This window comes from Parasteatoda tepidariorum, chromosome 5, assembly GCF_982258835.1.
Source record: "Parasteatoda tepidariorum strain Cologne lab strain chromosome 5, Ptep-v5.0, whole genome shotgun sequence".
Lineage (NCBI taxonomy): Eukaryota > Metazoa > Arthropoda > Arachnida > Araneae > Theridiidae > Parasteatoda > Parasteatoda tepidariorum.
Genome location: NC_141759.1, coordinates 7785224 through 7803452, shown reverse-complemented (window position 1 = coordinate 7803452; position 18229 = coordinate 7785224). Strand labels below are relative to the sequence as shown.

Sequence of the window (18229 nt, the reverse complement as noted above, 5' to 3'; positions counted from 1 at the left end):
TAACGACATAGTTTTGTTAATTTATCAGCAAAATATTTGTAATTAATTTGGTTTTAAAGCTTGCATATTTTTCTCCAATCAGGGTTTTTTAAGTTGAGCTGCAAAAGTTAAGGCAAATAATTACAGTGAGCACGAAACAATTATGAGGCTCCGCCAATGATTGGTCTCCTGTCACTGGTTTCCGAAGCTCTGTTGCCAAAAATAATAAAAAAAATCATAGTTTAAGTGCCATACACTTAAAGCTGTACTTTAAGTGTGTAAGGTAAGGTGTATATATATATATATATATATATATATATATATATATATATATATATATATATATTATAAATAAATACAAGAAAACACTAAGAAAGTTAAGAAAAACAATAAGTTTCATTTCGGGCCCATCCTTGGCAACTAACAAATCAAAACTCAGAATAACAAATCACTTCAGCAGTGCAGTAAGAACGACACTTTAAAATCCTCTTGTTACACTCATTTTGCGCTTTTGTTTTCATCTTTTGTTTTCATATTTTGTAATCTGACCATCTTTCTGCGAAAAAATGTTTAAATCATTCTTGAAAAATATCCGTCCATGTAAGTAGTTATGATTTTGCTACTCGCTTTATAGTCCCCCCTTTTTAATGTTTTTTCTTTTTATTTTATTTTATTATCTATTTTTACATGTTATTTTTACTTTGCATGATCTATTTTATTTGTAGTTATTTTATAACAAAAAATTTTTTGAGTGCTCCTCACGCTATTGTATTAATATATTTTGCTTTGGCTTTATTGATACAATATCAGAAAACACTCTGTTTCGCGTATATAATCGTGTGGGTTGAAGAAAAGATTATATCTTTTTTTTCCGGCCTTTTTTTCCGATTTTTTAATAATTTTTTTTTTAAATTTCTTTTTTAAAATAAAATGTTGTTTGTTATTTTTTACTTATTATTTCCAACCCCCCTTTTTTTCATATGTCTATAATTTTTCTTTGTTTTATTCTTCATTTTGAACTATATATGTATATATAGTTCTACATATATATATATATATATATATATATATATATATATATATATATATATATATATATATATATATATATATATATATATATATATATATATATATATATATATATATATATATATATATATATATATTGGGAGAACGAATTAGTTCGGTCCGTTTTTTTGTGGTCAAAAATGCATTTATTTCAGAACAGACTACATCAGATTATTCAAAGAGTATACTACTTTTAGATACTGCTACTTTTTCCCACCTCTCAGGCAATTTTCGAATTCCATCTCGAAAAAATGTCTCGTCTCTTGAGACGATTCAAGTTAGGAGCCTATTTTCGATTTCTGCGAAAGAAGTGAACTGGTGACCTGCAAAATCATGCTGCATCCGTCGGAACAACAAGTAATCAGAAGGAGCAATGTCCAAAGAATACAGCGGGTGCGGTAAAATATCCCACTTGAGCGTTTCCAAATTTTTTTTACTACTTTTGAGACGTCAGGCTGACCGTTATTATGCAGAAGAATATCTTGGTCATTTCTTTGCTCGTATTCCGCCCTTTTTTCTCGTAATGCACGGTTCAAATGAATATGAATCAATTGTAGCCTATACCAATCGCCCATAATGGAATCACCAGTTTGAAGCAGCTCATAGTATACAAAACTATTCACCATTTATCATTCACGATTTACCATTCTTTATTCACCATTAACCATTCTTGATACGTAGATACCATTCCCTGCATGATTTATCATGGAGCATTGTCAACATAAACTTCTACAAGCATTCGATGCACTTCAGCTGCACTTTTCTTCCAATTAAAGCAGAAACATAAAACCCTCCGCAAATGGGGCTTTATTACCGCAAAATTTGACAGATTCAACAAAGTAGAAAACAAGGTTTTTGTATGAAACTCAAAGCGATATAAACTGAATATTATTGACAGATGTTTAACCTCTCTGAAACCACTGAAGCCAGCTGTCACTATATAACATTCATAACAGCAGAGCCATTTTTTACAAACGGTCCGAACTAATTTGTACACCCTAAATATGTATATGTGTAATAGAAAAATTATAAATACTTTTGTATTAATAAAAGCATTAAAACTCTTTCGTTTTCATAAAATATCTTTGGTAAAGGATAAGTGTAGAAATTCTATTTTGGACTTCAAGGATGAAAACATGCCAATAAATTATAATTAGATTTATGTTTCAAAAGAGGAGTTATTTTAATATCTTTCATTTCTATATATGGAAGGATTAAACGATTTTCTATGAGTATTAAATGATTTGCAATGAGGCGTAGGAATACAATTAATGCAATATGACTGCCCTGTTTACCCATTGTAAGTGTCGTATAAAACCGAGGAGCAATGCTTTTTGCGTGTCTTTTGGTGTTTCATGTTTACCATCTGAACTCCATCGTTTTGACGGGAATCTGTGCCTTTCCCCCTCCTGCTGGAGAGTGGGCGAGATTTCTGTTTACATCATACTCCAGTAAATAAAACCTGTTAAAGTCTATCAGCTTATTATTTCAGCAAATGTAATTTAAATATATATATATATATATATATAAATATTTAAATATAAATATATATATATATATAAATATATAAAAAATAAATAAATACAAGAAAACACTAAGAAAGTTAAGAAAAACAATAAGTATCATTTATTGCGCTTAAGCTGCAAGTAAACAGCACTCATTAGATAAGTTCAAAATGAAGAATAAAACAAAGAAAAATAATAGACATATGAAAAAAAGGGGGTGGGAAATAATAAGTAAAAAAATAACAAACATTTTATTTAAAAAAAAAATGAATTGTTAATAAAAAAAACCGGAAAAAAAAGATATAATCTTTTTGCGGATATAATCGTGTGGGCTAAAGAAAAGATTATATCTTTTTTTTCCCGGCTTTTTTTCCGTTTTTTTTATTAACAATTCATTTTTTTTTTTAAATAAAATGTTGTTTGTTATTTTTTTACTTATTATTTCCCACCCCCTTTTTTTCATATGTCTATTATTTTTCTTTGTTTTATTCTTCATTTTGAACTTATATAAATATATATATATATATATATATATATATATATATATATATATATATATATATATATATATATATATATATACTTTTATATATATATATATATATATATATATATATATATATACACTTTTATGAAGATCGCCAATTTGGCGACATTTTCCCACCTAGATAAAAATTATCAAAATCACTGCTATATTCTCAATTTTTGCTTTTATCTCTTAGGAGCCCAAGTAATGTAGCATGGACTTCAATTTTAAAATATTAAAAAATTGGACCACAAATGCTTTTCATTTTTACAACACTGTGGTTTTTCAACATATTGACGTTTTGGGCCATTTTTAAAATAAGCGTGGGCAGCGCAGGCTTTAGATTATCTAACAGTTAAGATTAACGATTGCAAACTCAGAGCGGTTATAAAAACAGCATATTGATCGCAAAAAAGCATCATTTCATATGAAGACGGAGTCTTCGATAAACTGCCTTATACGTCGAATCCTAGATCGACGATTTTGACAATCAGTTCTGAGTTGTCATCTAGTTATTATCTTCATCTAATCTTCCAATTAACGAAATCATTGCGACACTTCAAATTGGGACAAATTCCGGGTTCATAAAAATCGAAGTCTGTGTCTTTTATTTTTACCGAAATTTATAAGATTTTGTGATTTTCTATTCTTGGTAACGTTTCTTAATCTGGTTGCTTTTTCTATTGCTATTACTTTCTTTAAAAAATAATAAGTATTAAATCATTTCTCTATTTTTATTAAATTCATCATTTCTTTGAAACTGTCTCGACTTTTTAAGTTTTTGCAAAAATAATAAATTCACATACTTGAAATTTAATTTTTCAGGAACTATTTAGACAAATTTCAATGAAAATTTGTATTTCGCAATGTAAAATTACATTTTATTAAATAATGCGCAAAATTTTACCTTACAAATCATAATTTTTCGACTGTTACTAAATAAAATTCAAATAAAGAATAAACACTTATTAAAAACTATTTCTTGAATCAAATTATCTTTGAAAAAGTCAATTTTTTAATTGTATGCAATTTTTTTTTACTTCGCTTAAAAAATTCTCGAGATACAAAGTAGTACTAAATTTTGGCCCGTTCTCCTAATCAAAGTTATTGAGAGCATATTTTTTAGATTTCAATATATTTTTGGGGTCAAAAATTGAAATCCGTTGAAATGCAGGTATGTTTATGCTGAGAAAGTAAATTTCGGTGTCAGATTTCGTAACTTTTAATATCTTCTGCTCTAATTAATTAGCATGTTTGAGTTCACTCTTTTGAACCATTAAGAGCTAAACCTGAAGATCCGATTATTAGATCAAAAGTTATTCATAGTGGTCCTTTTTTATTTTATGCGCTGTAAAACTACTTTTAGTTTTAACCACCTAACTTAATATCGGTTCTCGAAATTTTTCCCCTTGATACGTAACATAAGTATATTTGTGTGCGTGCGTGCATGCATGCGTTTGCGTGTGTTTTACCTTGAATGTTCAAAATCAAAAGAATATTGACTTTCAAGGGCGAATATCAGCAATCACATAGTCGCTGTGGTGAATATTCCGAAATATTTGTCATATCCAATTTGATATTAATTTATTCGTTGCTGTTATAATATTTATTTAATATGAATTGAATTTTAAAAAAAAGAAAAGTTTTGAATTTGAAAAAGAAAATCACTTGCGTCATTGGATTACACGAAAACATACCTCTTTTTTTAAAAAAATTCGGATTTCCGATTCATGAAAGGAAGGGAGTAGCCACAATCTTGGAAAAATGGTCCCCACAGTTTAGACGGGAGAGTTTGTTCAAGTGTGGAATTGAAACAAAGATATATCCATTTAAACAAAGATATATCCATGCAAAAAAAATTACAGGTGTTCAAACAGTGTAGACGCTAAAATCTCTGAAAGTGTTAAATATGCCTCAAGAGCCGTGATGGCTCAGGGGATAGAGCGTTCACCTTCCTAGTAGGTGAACCAGGTTCAAATCCCAGTGAGGGCTGGACCATACGAACTCCGCATCCGGCTTGCATCGACCGCAGTGCTGACGTAAAATATCCTCAGTGGTAGACGGATCATGGCTGAGAGTTCCCTTACCGTCAGGCTAACCATGGGATGTTTTAATGTTTTTCCACCCAATGTAACGCAAATGCGAGTTAGTTCCATCAAAAATTCCTCCATGAAAAGAAAACTTCTCCCAATACTTGATCCAAGAGTTCCCTTGTCTTCTGGATTGGGTTCAAAATTACAAGGCTTTAGGGTTGAACATTAGCAGTCATAAACCCAAAATTGGGTGGTCTGTTTAACAACAGTTATAAAATGAAATGTTTCAAAATCACCTTATCAGACATAATTGTTTTTCCTTTTAAACGATAGACTATAAAAAAAATTCAAAAAACTGATTTTTTTTTATTTTTTTTTAAGTCAGAAACACTTTATTTAAAATATATACACTATATACAATTCTATATTTTAAACCATTTTGATTCAGATTTCTGAATTTCTGTCCCTATTAATACTGTGCCCATGCCTTCTGATATTTTCAGATACCTAAAATTAAAATGTTTTATATTTTTGTATATCTTAATTTACATAGTTAAAATTTATGTAAGCAAAAGAAGCAAGAAATTTACATATTTTATCTAAAAACTTGTTTTTCGAATTAACCTGTTGTATTCAAGGTATTGATACTGTTTTTAAACAGAACTAGGAGGCTTCGCCCCCTGCTCGCTGGCGCTTGTCATCCCCCCGAGCTGCTTTCGCAGTTCATTTCGAATTGCTTCGCAATCCGATGATCGCTTTGCTCGCTCGTTGGAACGTTCCTAACGTCTCGCTTTTGTATACTTTTTTGAGCACTGAAGTTCCGAAAACTTTTTATTGTAGAAAATTCTAAACTTGTACATTTCAATATTAATTTGAAATTGCAAACAGTTCACATATTTTCCTAATCACACTATTCTAAATTTCAGTTGTTGAGAAAAGTAACTGTTGTAAGTTTTGTTTTAAAGCCTTTCCCACCAGAGGGCTAAAGCCATGTGTTGTAAAACAATATGAAATAGTAGTCTGCCACTGAAAGCCGGATGTAAAGCATCAGCTTAGATGAAGATAATTTTGTATTTTTATTTCTCTGAAGGGTACCACCTTAATAATATGGAATTTGTAAAATAAATGCATATATATTTGATTCTTGATGAAGCCCATCATATGTGTTTTCATCAGTGTTCAGAAGCAGAACAACTATAAGTTTTTTCATTCTATCACAAAATTATAAAATGTATAAAAAACAAAGAAAGGAGTAAGAAAATGAGTCCGTTAAAATAAAACTTTTTGTTTAAGTCGTTGTTAACAATTCAAATTTCTTCGAGGCAATTCTAAACCTTAATTTTGTTCTGAATGTCAGTATTCAGACACACAACAGAAGCTTAATATGAAGTTGTAAAATGCAAAATATATATAAATATATATAGAAAAATAAAAAAGGATCATGGAATTATATAAGTAAAAATTAAGGTAGTATTGTCAAGTTGAAACACGATATTTTTAGTTTTGATGTCAACAATACAATTCAATTGTTTCCATTGTTAAATACAATGTCAACAATTCAAATTTTTCTGAGGCAACTCTTAACCTCTAAATATTATTTTTTTATGTACACATTTCTAAACAATATTCAGCCACAAAACTCGCTCTGTAGCATTTCTAATTGTTCTCCGTTGATATTGCTCTTCTGGAGTTTCGTTAGAGCGGCTCTCTCTTCTTCGTAGATTGTTATATACCGTACGTAGATTATTAAGATTCATAATTTAACTCTAATATAATTTAACTTAAAACATGAAATAATAAAACGGCATCTAATAATATAACAAAGCGTGGAATAGTAAAGAGCTCAACTCAAAATATTGTAGCAATAACATAACATTTCTCATTTCTGCCAATGAAAAGGAACTATTTCAGAACTCAAAACCAACCAACCGTGTTTTTCTCGGCGAAAATCAGAGATGTGGCCCACCCATATTCGGTTAGAATTCGTTGAGAATCGAAGACAAATGCTATTGTGTTTATGTAATGAGTTCACAACTTCTTAATTATGTGGATAAATACAAAAAAAAGTTTAGAGATTTGTACAAAACGCCTACAATTAAAAATGTAAACTGTTGCCAACGCGAGGAAAGAAATATCATCGGTTTTATTGATACATACGTACGTATAAGCGTTTTATATAATATAGATTAGCCTGTTAAAGATAACAAGTCATACCTCAATATTTACACACTTTCCACATATAACGTCGAGAAGTGAACACCATATAACTTCCACATATAACATCTAGAAGTTAAAATTTAAGCAATTTACATTTAGAGATATTTTCAAACTTCTGCTAGTTGCAAGAACTTGTAAATTTTCAAAAAATAATTAGTGAAAAATACCTACTAACCAGCATTTATAAAGTCAAACATACAGATATGTCTAGCAGATATATGCAGATAATTATGCAGTTGCTAGAACTTATAAATTTTCAAAAATTAATTATTGATTGAATGATCTCACCAGCATTGATAAATTCAAATCGATAATAGATAAAATCCTGCTCAATCAATGGATTTCAAAAATTGTCTTATTAGTTTTATGCAGTTCACAAATTAGATGATGGATTAGATGCAGCATTGTTTTTATTTTTTAACGTCGTTGCAAATGCGGGGTGTTTCATAAAAACTGCCCTTAATATGCACTTTAAGAATTCTTTTCAAAAATGAAAACAAAACAAAAACATACACGCCTCAAATCAATATTTAAGTAATAATTGCAGTGAAATAGGAATTTTTTCCATAAGAAATGAATTGGGAGGCACTTCTTGAGTACAAAGGGCTAATACAATGTATATTCTTTAGCAAAAACCTTATTTTGATTCATTTTATATAAATTTACAAAACTCATCAACTAAATATATTTTATGTATGAAGTTTGAAAATTAAATAACCGTCTTAAAAGTTAGCTTTAATGAAAGCATTATACAAATGAAAAAAAAAATACATATCATTATATAGGGCTGGGAAAGCTTGGTTGGTAGGGCGTTGAACTAAGAGGTCGTGAGTTCAATCCCTGTTGACCGAAAACTCCCCATGTTGTGATTACTGACTGGTGCACGTCATTGTATGCCAGAGCATTGATTTGGTTCAAAATCGTTCTGTTGTTATGTTACTCTACAGATCTGGCTTTTTCTTCCTATAAGCTCTCTCGTGACCTCCATTACCCATTCAATCAGGATGATCCATTCATACCGAAAAGGACGACCTTCACTTTGGACTTTCTCATTGAATATGAGGGTTTTCAAGTGAAGTGGCTTAGTTTCAGGGTTGAAATGACAAATCCAAGTTTCGTCACATGGAATGACATTCTCAATTGGGACTATCTGTGAAGCATTCCTTGATGTCAGAGCAAATATTTTTCCTGCTCATTTTTAACTCGCTCGTCAGGTTTTTATGAATTGTTTTGTGAAAACTTCAGTCTTGTGCGAATCCTCGGTCATCCATCAAAATTTTTCTTATTGTCTTTGCCAATGTTTAGAATATCGGACGTCACCGAAACATTCGGTCTTCACGCACGATTTCATTCATTTTTTAAATGTTTTTATCAGTTCTTTATATCACAAGTCGACCAGAGGTTCAGCAACTTCAACCTCTCGAAAATCGCTTGTGCCATTCAAAAATTTCACTACGTGACATGCAGTTCTCCTTTAACAATATTTTTTTGCAATTTAAAACATTCAGTTATTATTTTATTTTTAATATCTCAAAGAATTTAAAAATAAAGCGCTGCTAAATTTTTAGCTAAATTTTAAGTTTATCATGATCAAGACACTCTGACACAAAAATGCCTAACTCAAACAAGGATAACAGACATGTGATAGCAGGAAAAAAAAATTTCTGTATCTTTTTCACTAATGTGTAGTTTTTTTTTAGTACTTTTTCTAGCGAACGATCCTTTATATGTTTGTCATTTCGGAATACGTTTTTAGATTATCAATAGTATACTTTTGTATTCGCCTCAATAGTTTGTTATTTCTAGACGAAGTTTCTATGGATTTTTTTTTCTATTTCGTGTTCTTGAAGTTTATCCAAAGTATCATTTTTCTCTAACAAAAGAGCGTAAAAAAAAGTCATGGTTCGTGAATGAGAACCTAGGAAGAAAAGAAGAAAAAAGGAGTGCGCTGGTAAGGGCGGAATAAATGTCTCCTTAACGAGACTTATGCAGAGTAATGAAATTTAAATTTCAAGTTAGCGGAAGTCGGCGAATCAACGATCTTGAGCTTCGCTGAATTTCGTGAATTAGCGGAAGAATCACATACCTGGGATAAGAAACAAACTAAAGGATCGTTCCACCGCATCAAGAACAACTACATTTCATTCCTTCTCCCCCTCATTAAGTCTAACAGCATGCACAGTCCTGTTATTTAGTAGCCAGGCTTCATAAATAGAAAAAATAGTTAAATATCTTATTTGGGATATCTTAATCGTTAAATGGTTCTAATAGAAAAGTATAAAGAAAAAAAAATATTTTCTATAAATTCTACGAATGGCAAACAAATTATTTTAGTTTTGGTGCTCTTCCTATAATTGAATGATAAAAATTACGATATTTAGTATTATAATTTAGTTAGAACATTATTAACTATATTTAAATAATAAAAATTACTGTAGAGTACTAAAAAACTCTATATTTACTAAATTGTATTTATTCAACATAAAATATTAAGAAATTTAAAATATGTGCTTTTGGTCTATTTTGTACAATTTTGACATATGAAGAATTATAAACAACGCTATAACATAAAAACAATTTAATTATTTTCCGTGAAATAAAAGATTTATTTCCATTATGTACAGTCCTCAAGTTACGAATCGGACACTAAAACGTACTTTCTCTGAATGAACATATATATTTTTTTACACGTTTGGAATCCTGGCCCGTGAATTAGGAGGGGGGGGGGTAGACAAAATTGTGAAAAAATTGGGTCGTAAACTGGGTCGCAATAAAGGTTTATATATTTGGCGATTGTCCAGAAAACATCCAAGAAAAGTCGCCGCCACAAATGAATATTTTATGATAACCCATAGACTAATTCAAAAGAAGAATACTTAATTTTACTACAAGGTTGCTAAGCTACCAAGCTCTGACCGTAAAAAAAATTTAAATAATGTTCTGTGATTGCTCGGAGAGGTTTAATTAATAGTTAATCGAAAATATCTCTAAGTTTCTAGGCAATAGACAATTTTTAACAGTATTCTGTCCAAAAAGTGAAAAAAAAATTATTTTAATCTCCTTTAAAAAGAAAATTTGAATCGATATATAAATTATTTATGATTTTCTAAGCTTTTAGCTACTTTGGAAAAAAATAAATGCAGTATTTCTTTTTTTTTTTTTTTTTTTTTTTTTTTGCTGCAAGCCTTAACAATTTTAAGGACATAAAAAAATTCCGTTTACGATTGAAATTTCAAAAGTCGAATGTGAAAATGGAATGACCCCTAGCACCAGGAATAGAAATTAAATAGTTATAAAGACAGCTATTTCAAACAAGTGAGCGTTTCCGCTTACTCGAAGTTGTTAGAAAAGGTTTTTGTTAAATATCGAATCCAAAGTTTATTCTACATATATTTTAAGGAGTATTCCGATTCCATTCTTTCGGAGTATTTAAATCGAGTTTATTTTTACACCCTTATTTACTTAAAATTATTAGATAATTTGTTTAAAATAAATTATTCAAGCAATATGATTTAATGCATTTATAGAATAATAGGGGCTTCCATCGTATATCCTTAACCTTGATACCGCTATCATTAAATAAATGGAATAAGCTTAGATAAATGATAAAAGTTAATTTTTTTCTCGTTTTAATTTTCAAGGAATAATATGTTTCAATCAAAAAGATTTCATTCTGGAAATAACGAAATTATGGATTAGGTTTCTTGGAGAATTATCATTCTTATCCTCTTTCGACGAAATATAGGAAAAATTGGTTTTCGCAGTTTCTGTAAAAAGTATATTAGCCTTCTTGCCGCGTTTTTTCTTTTTTTTTTCTTTATCAAAATAAGTTCGGAAATTGCGTATTTTTTAGTGTATTTTTTAAATCAGATGATTCTAAAATTGTCACGGCTTCGGAATCTTCTTACAAATTTCAATTTTTTGTATTTCCTGCTTAACAAAATAAGGCATTTTCCTGATAACAAATTATACTACAGTAATAACTTGGAAATCGTGCTAAAGTTAAAAATTAAACAAAATGGATTAGTATATTATCCGGAAAAAAATCTACATGGTATCATAAAGAAAGAGTAAAATATATAATGAAATAATTATTTGGATAGTTATGTGAATCACACGTGATCAGATAATTAAAAATTTAATTTCACAACTAAGAAGTTAGGACGACATTTAAGATACTGAGATATTTTAAGACGCTTAAAAATTTTGGCCACGCATTCGACAGCTTTTTATGTTCGGTATCTTTATACTCTTTGTAGTGACTTATAAAACATCAACTCTATTTTAAATAATCTATGTTGAAGTCACAAGAAACAAACAAACAAAAAAAGACAATCAATAATTTATAGTCTTTTTTCGAAAAAAATAGTATGTTTAGTAGATAATCAGCTATTTTGCATCAAATAATTTTAAACAGCAGAATGTTTTTAATTTCTAAACTAGGTTTTATTCATAGCCAGCAGACAATAATTTAAAAAGGAACTTTACTTTATAGAAAACCTAAATAAAAGTACTAAAAAAATTGATTAGTATAGTAATGATGAAATAATAAACGTAGTAGGGTAAAGAATAAGATTTTTAAAAATGTTAAAATTTAATTTAGTCGTTGTTAAAATAATTCTGCGAAACACTCCCGGACAGGTGATTAAAAAATTTCTTTTAAGATTAAGACGATTTATAAGATGTTCAGAAATTTGCGATGATGCGAGAGATGCTTAAAAATGTTGACTACGGATTTTTTTAAATATTTATAAAATATATATTCAAGAAATTAATACATATATTATTCCAAATCTATGCATACGTATGTATATATTTGAAATTGTATCAGTTATTGAGCAAGAAAACTAAATCTTTAATAACTATAATCTATAACAATAAACTATAATCACATTAAGTAAGCACAATCTGGTGTATAATCATATCCTATCAGGAAGCATGCTTCTATAAAACTCGACATTCGTTGAGTAAAATGTTTTTTATTTAAAATGTTTTATTCAAATTTCTTTACTAAATTGAAAATAAATTATTAAACGACTAAAAAAGAAACATCGTATTTTATAGTTTAAAAAAAAAAAATATTAGCAATCGGTTATTAGCGAAAAAAATATGAGCGAAATTTTACGCTACACAAACGAAGTCAAGTTCCTCGTAAGTTTATTACATTTTAATATTACTCGCCTCTTTTAATTATTTCTTCATTGTCACCAATTTTTTTTTTTCAAATAATTTATTTTAATTTCTCAGCTTCAAATAAATAAAAACAGTTGAAACTTTTGATTTTTCAATTGAAAAATATGTAAATTAATATGGTATAAAAATATTCATACCTTATAATTCAACATTTTTTCAGCCTCATTTTAATTAAATAATAAAAATAATAAATTATTTTTAAAATTATTTTTGTCATGAAATTATCTTTGGGTACATGAGTTTTATGAGTGGGTGCAATTTTTTTTTAATTGCTCAATTAATTTTTAAAATATGACTAAAACCGCAAAAAGTGAAGGTAACATTAAGGGGTCCAAACTTTGGATCTCTCTCCTGACCTAACAAAAGGGACTACATTTCCCAAATTTCGGCTAGCCCCTATATTTTGAAGATTAAGAATTTAAATATGTAAAAAAATTAAGATTGGCACTTAGTACTTGAAAATTCGATCATTAAAAGGAAAGTTATTCAGGGTGATTCCTTTTTTTCTTTTATTTTTTGAGGACTGTACAATATTTTTCACACTATATTAAGAGGAAAAAACACAATCACTCTGCTCTTGTGTATTAGGCTAACTATACTAGTTTCAATTGCTTGAAAAATTTCTAGGAAAAAGGAACAGCTGAACAGACTTAAAACAAATACTGATATAGTAAATGAAATTGTTCAGTATATCTGAAATATCTTTCTTAAATATTCCATTTTGAGTGGTCAAAATTTTTAAAAGACGAAAATAACGAAGCCAAATTCCCTGTTTGTTTCCAGTTTCTAAAGAAAAACTCGAAATTCCTTGCATTTTCAAGTGATTTTTTTTTAGGTTTTCCCTATTCTCTTTGCAAAGTGGCAACTCTGCTGATATGCTGATTTTTTGACAAACTGGAATAAAATGAAAAAATATTTAAAATTTACTGCTTGCCCTATGAATACGTGATTAAAGAACACTTTGTAGTAAGAATTGTAAATTTACTTATTCAGTTTGAAACATAAAATTATGCAATAAATATCACGCAATGTAAAATTACACAATGCATTATATGAAGAATAAAAACTTCACAGAAGGCCAATAAAAATAAATAAGAATGTCTCATTCAAATAAATATATATTATTATAACTTTAAACATGAAAAGTGAAAAAGAAAAAAATATACACTTAGATATTAAATAGATACCTTCTGATCTTTTTGGTGAAATAAGTTATCAGCTAACCTCCTAATCTTTTGAAGTATTTCATCATGGCTAGAAGCATCAGCCAAATTTTTCAAGAACGTGAGCTTAAAAGGATATAATTGGAAATTAAAGGAAGTAAAATAAGAGCTTAGTTTTTTCAAGAACAATAAATGCTATTTTCCTCTAAATCTTTCTAGATTTTAATAAGCAAAGTGCTTAAAAATTGCATTAGATATTTTTATTCTATAATAGATCACATAAATTTTTTATAGTAATTAAATTAAAAAAACTTTACAGAGTCCTTAAAAGATAAAATTTTAATTCCTAACTGATAACTGAAACAATTTGCTTCCAAAACCCAATATTTCCAAACAAAACATTCAATAAAAAATGTTTCTTTGAAAGAATCAAAAAATCAAAACTAAAGGAAAAAAGAATATAAATCGTAGAATCTTTAGATAAAAACTAAATGAAAGAGAGAAAAATACTTAATTTGAACATCAGCAAAAACTTATTTTACTTTTGAATAAATTTTTCTGTCTAAAGAAAAAAATGGGGGGGAAGGTTGATACATTTACACATGACTCTTAAAAAGCAACAAATGATATTTGGGTATATATCAAATGTGATCAATTTAAATAGTGGATAATGATATGCGTGCAATCTTCATACCAATGCATATAATTATAACAAACTTATAGTAAAATTTAACTTAGAGATCAACATTTCTTAGACAACCAAATGAAATACAAAAGTAATAAGTAAAAGTTTACTCTAAAACAATGTAAATATTAAGAAGGACAAACTTACAAAATTTTCTACTGGTCAGTGTTCAGCTGTGATATTTTAAACAGTGGCCCCTTTTCGAAACATGCGGCTACTTTTTTAAAATTAAAAATTTTAAAGGATCAAGAAAACTTTTAATATTGTATAAATGCAAAGCTTATTTTTTTTCAAATGATGATAAACATTGTAAGACTCATTTCTAAAATGAAGAAAAATGTTAAGAAATAAGTGGAAAATAAAAAAAAATTTCAAAATATTATGACATAATCATAATAATTCCATATTTTTTTTTTAATGTATAAAAAATGCATATGGGGCGTATTTTTAATTAAAAAAGGCAGAAATCAGTTAGCAACTAGCAGAAAGCTTGATAATCACCACTGTGAGCATATTTTTGTCCTTTTGAAGGTTGAAAAAAGTAAAAATGTTTTAAATCTGTTGGTGGTAGTACGGAACAGTTGCCAACCACAATCATTCAGAAATGTGCACAAAGGAGCCGAATCTTGGAAGAGTCCATCGAAGAGGAAGAAGGTATCAATTTTGAAGAGTCAATTTTTCTGCCTGAATATACCGATTCAAGCTTCGTATGCCGTTAATACCACAGAAGATATTAAGTTATAATTCTAAATTTTTACAGATATTCTTGTTAAGAAATGGTACCTTTAAATGCTACTTCAAGCCGAGTCACAAAATCTTAAAATTATTAAATTTTAAGCATTTATCGAAAAATATTTGCAAATTTCAATAAAAGGAAGGAAGTTATTCCCTGCAACTAATCTATCCATGAAAAGTAAAAAACTAACCAGAAATACAGGGAGGTAAAAAATTAAACTTACTCATTAAAAGCAAGCATGTCTGGCATGTTTTCCTCCAGACAGTAGGATGAAAGAAGTATTACCTGAGCAACAAAACATAGTTACAAGGAAGAAGAAAAAATGATGAAATTAAATGAATTTAGATTATGCATAAAACTAATAATGATTAAAAGAAATTAAATTTGCAATCACTATCACAAAATGAGATTAAGTGCGACTTTTTTTCCTTCCTGAAAATTGTAACAAATTTTAAGGAAAGTGAAAACAACAGCAACAACAACAATAAAAGGTAAAAATAATTGTATTAACTAAGTCAATTTTTTTTTATTATGTATATCAACCGAAAAGGGAAATAATAACAATAAAGAAAAAGAAAAAAGTCAATTTTTACAGATTCTATAGCAAATGTAGGCTTAGTGCTCTTTTTTAAGCTGATTTCATCTTAAATCTAAATGATTTTTTTAACTGTTATTTACGCATTTCAACGCAATTTTGACTATCTCGAACTTCTATTACGATATTATTACAACATGTGAGTTTCAGATCGGTCATTTAAATATTCGCTTTTTGGAGCACTTTATTCATGACGTAAATCTAAAATCTAAGTGACTCAATCGTAAATCTAAATGATTTTTTATCTTTTTTTTTTCAATTATAACTTTCTCTTTTTCAACCATTTTTTTCCGCCAATTATTGCTATGCAATCCCATGTAGTGCAAAAAATTCGATAATTTTATTACGACGTATTTTAAATAGCGCATTGGACACGCTTTATTCGTGTTGAGTTAAGCTTAAATTTAAGTGATTTTTTACTCTCCAATTATTGATATACTTTTCCACGTGATTTTGACGATGCCGTTATTTAATTACGATGTTATTACGACGCGCGAATTTCTAATCGCGCATTTAAATAATCACTTTTTGATACGGTATTTCGGTAGAATTTTATCGTTAATTCTCCCACAGCTTCAGACTTCAACAGAATGACCTTGAGAGTGTTCTCAAAGGATTTCAAACAAGAAGGGGGGGGGGTGCGACGGAAGAAAGTAAATTGTAGCCATGAAACTATGCTTTTCGTGTGATGACAATGTAGCAAAGAAAAAGTGATTTTTCTTCGCTCCATACATCTCTTTAAAACAACCAATGTAAAACAGCATTTTTAAGAGGACACTATACAAGGGAAGAAATTTTTCATGACTAATTCTATTTCACCTTCGCCAGTAATTTAAAGTTTACAGAAAAAGTGAGTTCAGTTAAGCTTAGAGTAAGACATGAAGTTTCAAAGGCAGAAATAAAGAAAATTGAAAGTGTGGTGATTAGATTAAGATTAAATAGTATTAATTAAATTGATTCAATAAAATTAATAATCACAACAGTTTAATATTAAAAAAAAAAGAAGAAATCATATTAAGTTACAATGTAAAAGACATACATGATTAACGACAGCAGCATTTTTAAAGGAGGTGAATGTTCACCGGTCAGCAAGCCCGAATGAATGTTTATATTAAGCTGCTGCCAGATTCTGGAAACTAAAATTTGAACGCAAGAGATGTTGCCATCTTATTAAAAGGTTGAGAGAAATGTTTTGCACTGCCACCTGGCGAGCAGAGTTCACTGCCATCTGGTGAGAAGGTGGTTCACCACAAAAGTATCAAAATGCAAACAAATTATTGCTTCTCCTCCATTTCATCATCCTGATTAATCTTACCATAATTTGTTTGCATTTTGAGATTTTAAAAACACTTGTGTGTGTATACCCGATTGCGGGTAAATGGTAGACTCCAAGAATACGAAATTCAACACAAAGTGAGATGAGTTCATTCGCAAACTTTTAACGAAGTCCGATTTTCGATTTTTAATTTGATTTTTAAATTCGGAGACATTTAAGAAATTAAATTTTCTCATTGACTTAGCAGAAGCCATCGTTTCAAACTAAGCCATAGACAATTCAGTTTCGTTAAATATTTTAAAGACAACACCAGTGGTGTTAGTTAGCTTATAGTTCTGATCAAAAACGCTATTTATTGAGCATTCTGAAATACCCACTTTAACATAACGTAATACTTACTTGAACCTTATCTTTCCTTTTGTACCCAAATGCTCAATAAAGCGCTCCCCCCCCCCAAATAAATATAATTTTTATCTCATTTTGCCTAGTACGTCTGTCGATAATGTATCAATCATTCAATATCCTTTAATTGTTTTAAGCAAAGTATAACCCATCGACGCAGATGGGAAACCGGTTGCTCTTTTATATATATTCTCTTTCTGACGCTTTAATTAGGAGCAAAAGTATATTTTGATATTTTTCAATTTTAAAATAAAACAATCTAATAGTTACTGAAAAAAATCTGTTCAATTATCGGAATTATATTTGCATTAAAATATAAAATTTAAAAAAAGCTAGTTTAATTTTTTAATTCATATTCAGAAATTTATCAATGATTATCTCAGTAAATTTTAAAAAAAATTCATGATGAATAAATGTTTCTCTTGATCTAAATAACTGAAAATTAGTGCAATTTTGAAAAAAATTATTGTTTAAAATTGAACCTTGTGTAGAAGCTTTTACCTTTAACGCTGAAAAAGACACCTGTGTTTCATGCCGTACTTCATAAACAAAAATTACAAAATGCTAAATAAAATATTTTTCGCTTCTTTTGACCTAAATTAAAACGAAAGTATTGAAAAAAAAGTATTAAAAAAAATTTTAATAGAAATTCTGCCTCAAAATGTTTAAACGAAAAAAAAAAAACTCGCTATTAATATACCTTTATTTTGGTAGAGTATTTTCGTTAGATTTTCTGCAGTATATGCTTGAATAACTTATTTGTCCCAAAGGTAAGAATAATTTTAAATAAAATTTAAAAACCAAAAATCAAATAACAAAACATACATTTTGTTGCCTTGTATCACAAA

At 28.7% G+C, this 18229-nt stretch overlaps 1 protein-coding gene across 1 annotated transcript in view; it reads right to left on the bottom strand.

The window, feature by feature from the left end:
- The window catches only part of LOC107442536 (uncharacterized), a 287072-nt gene that overhangs the window by 183912 nt on the left and 84931 nt on the right, over positions 1-18229 (bottom strand). The window lies entirely within an intron of this gene.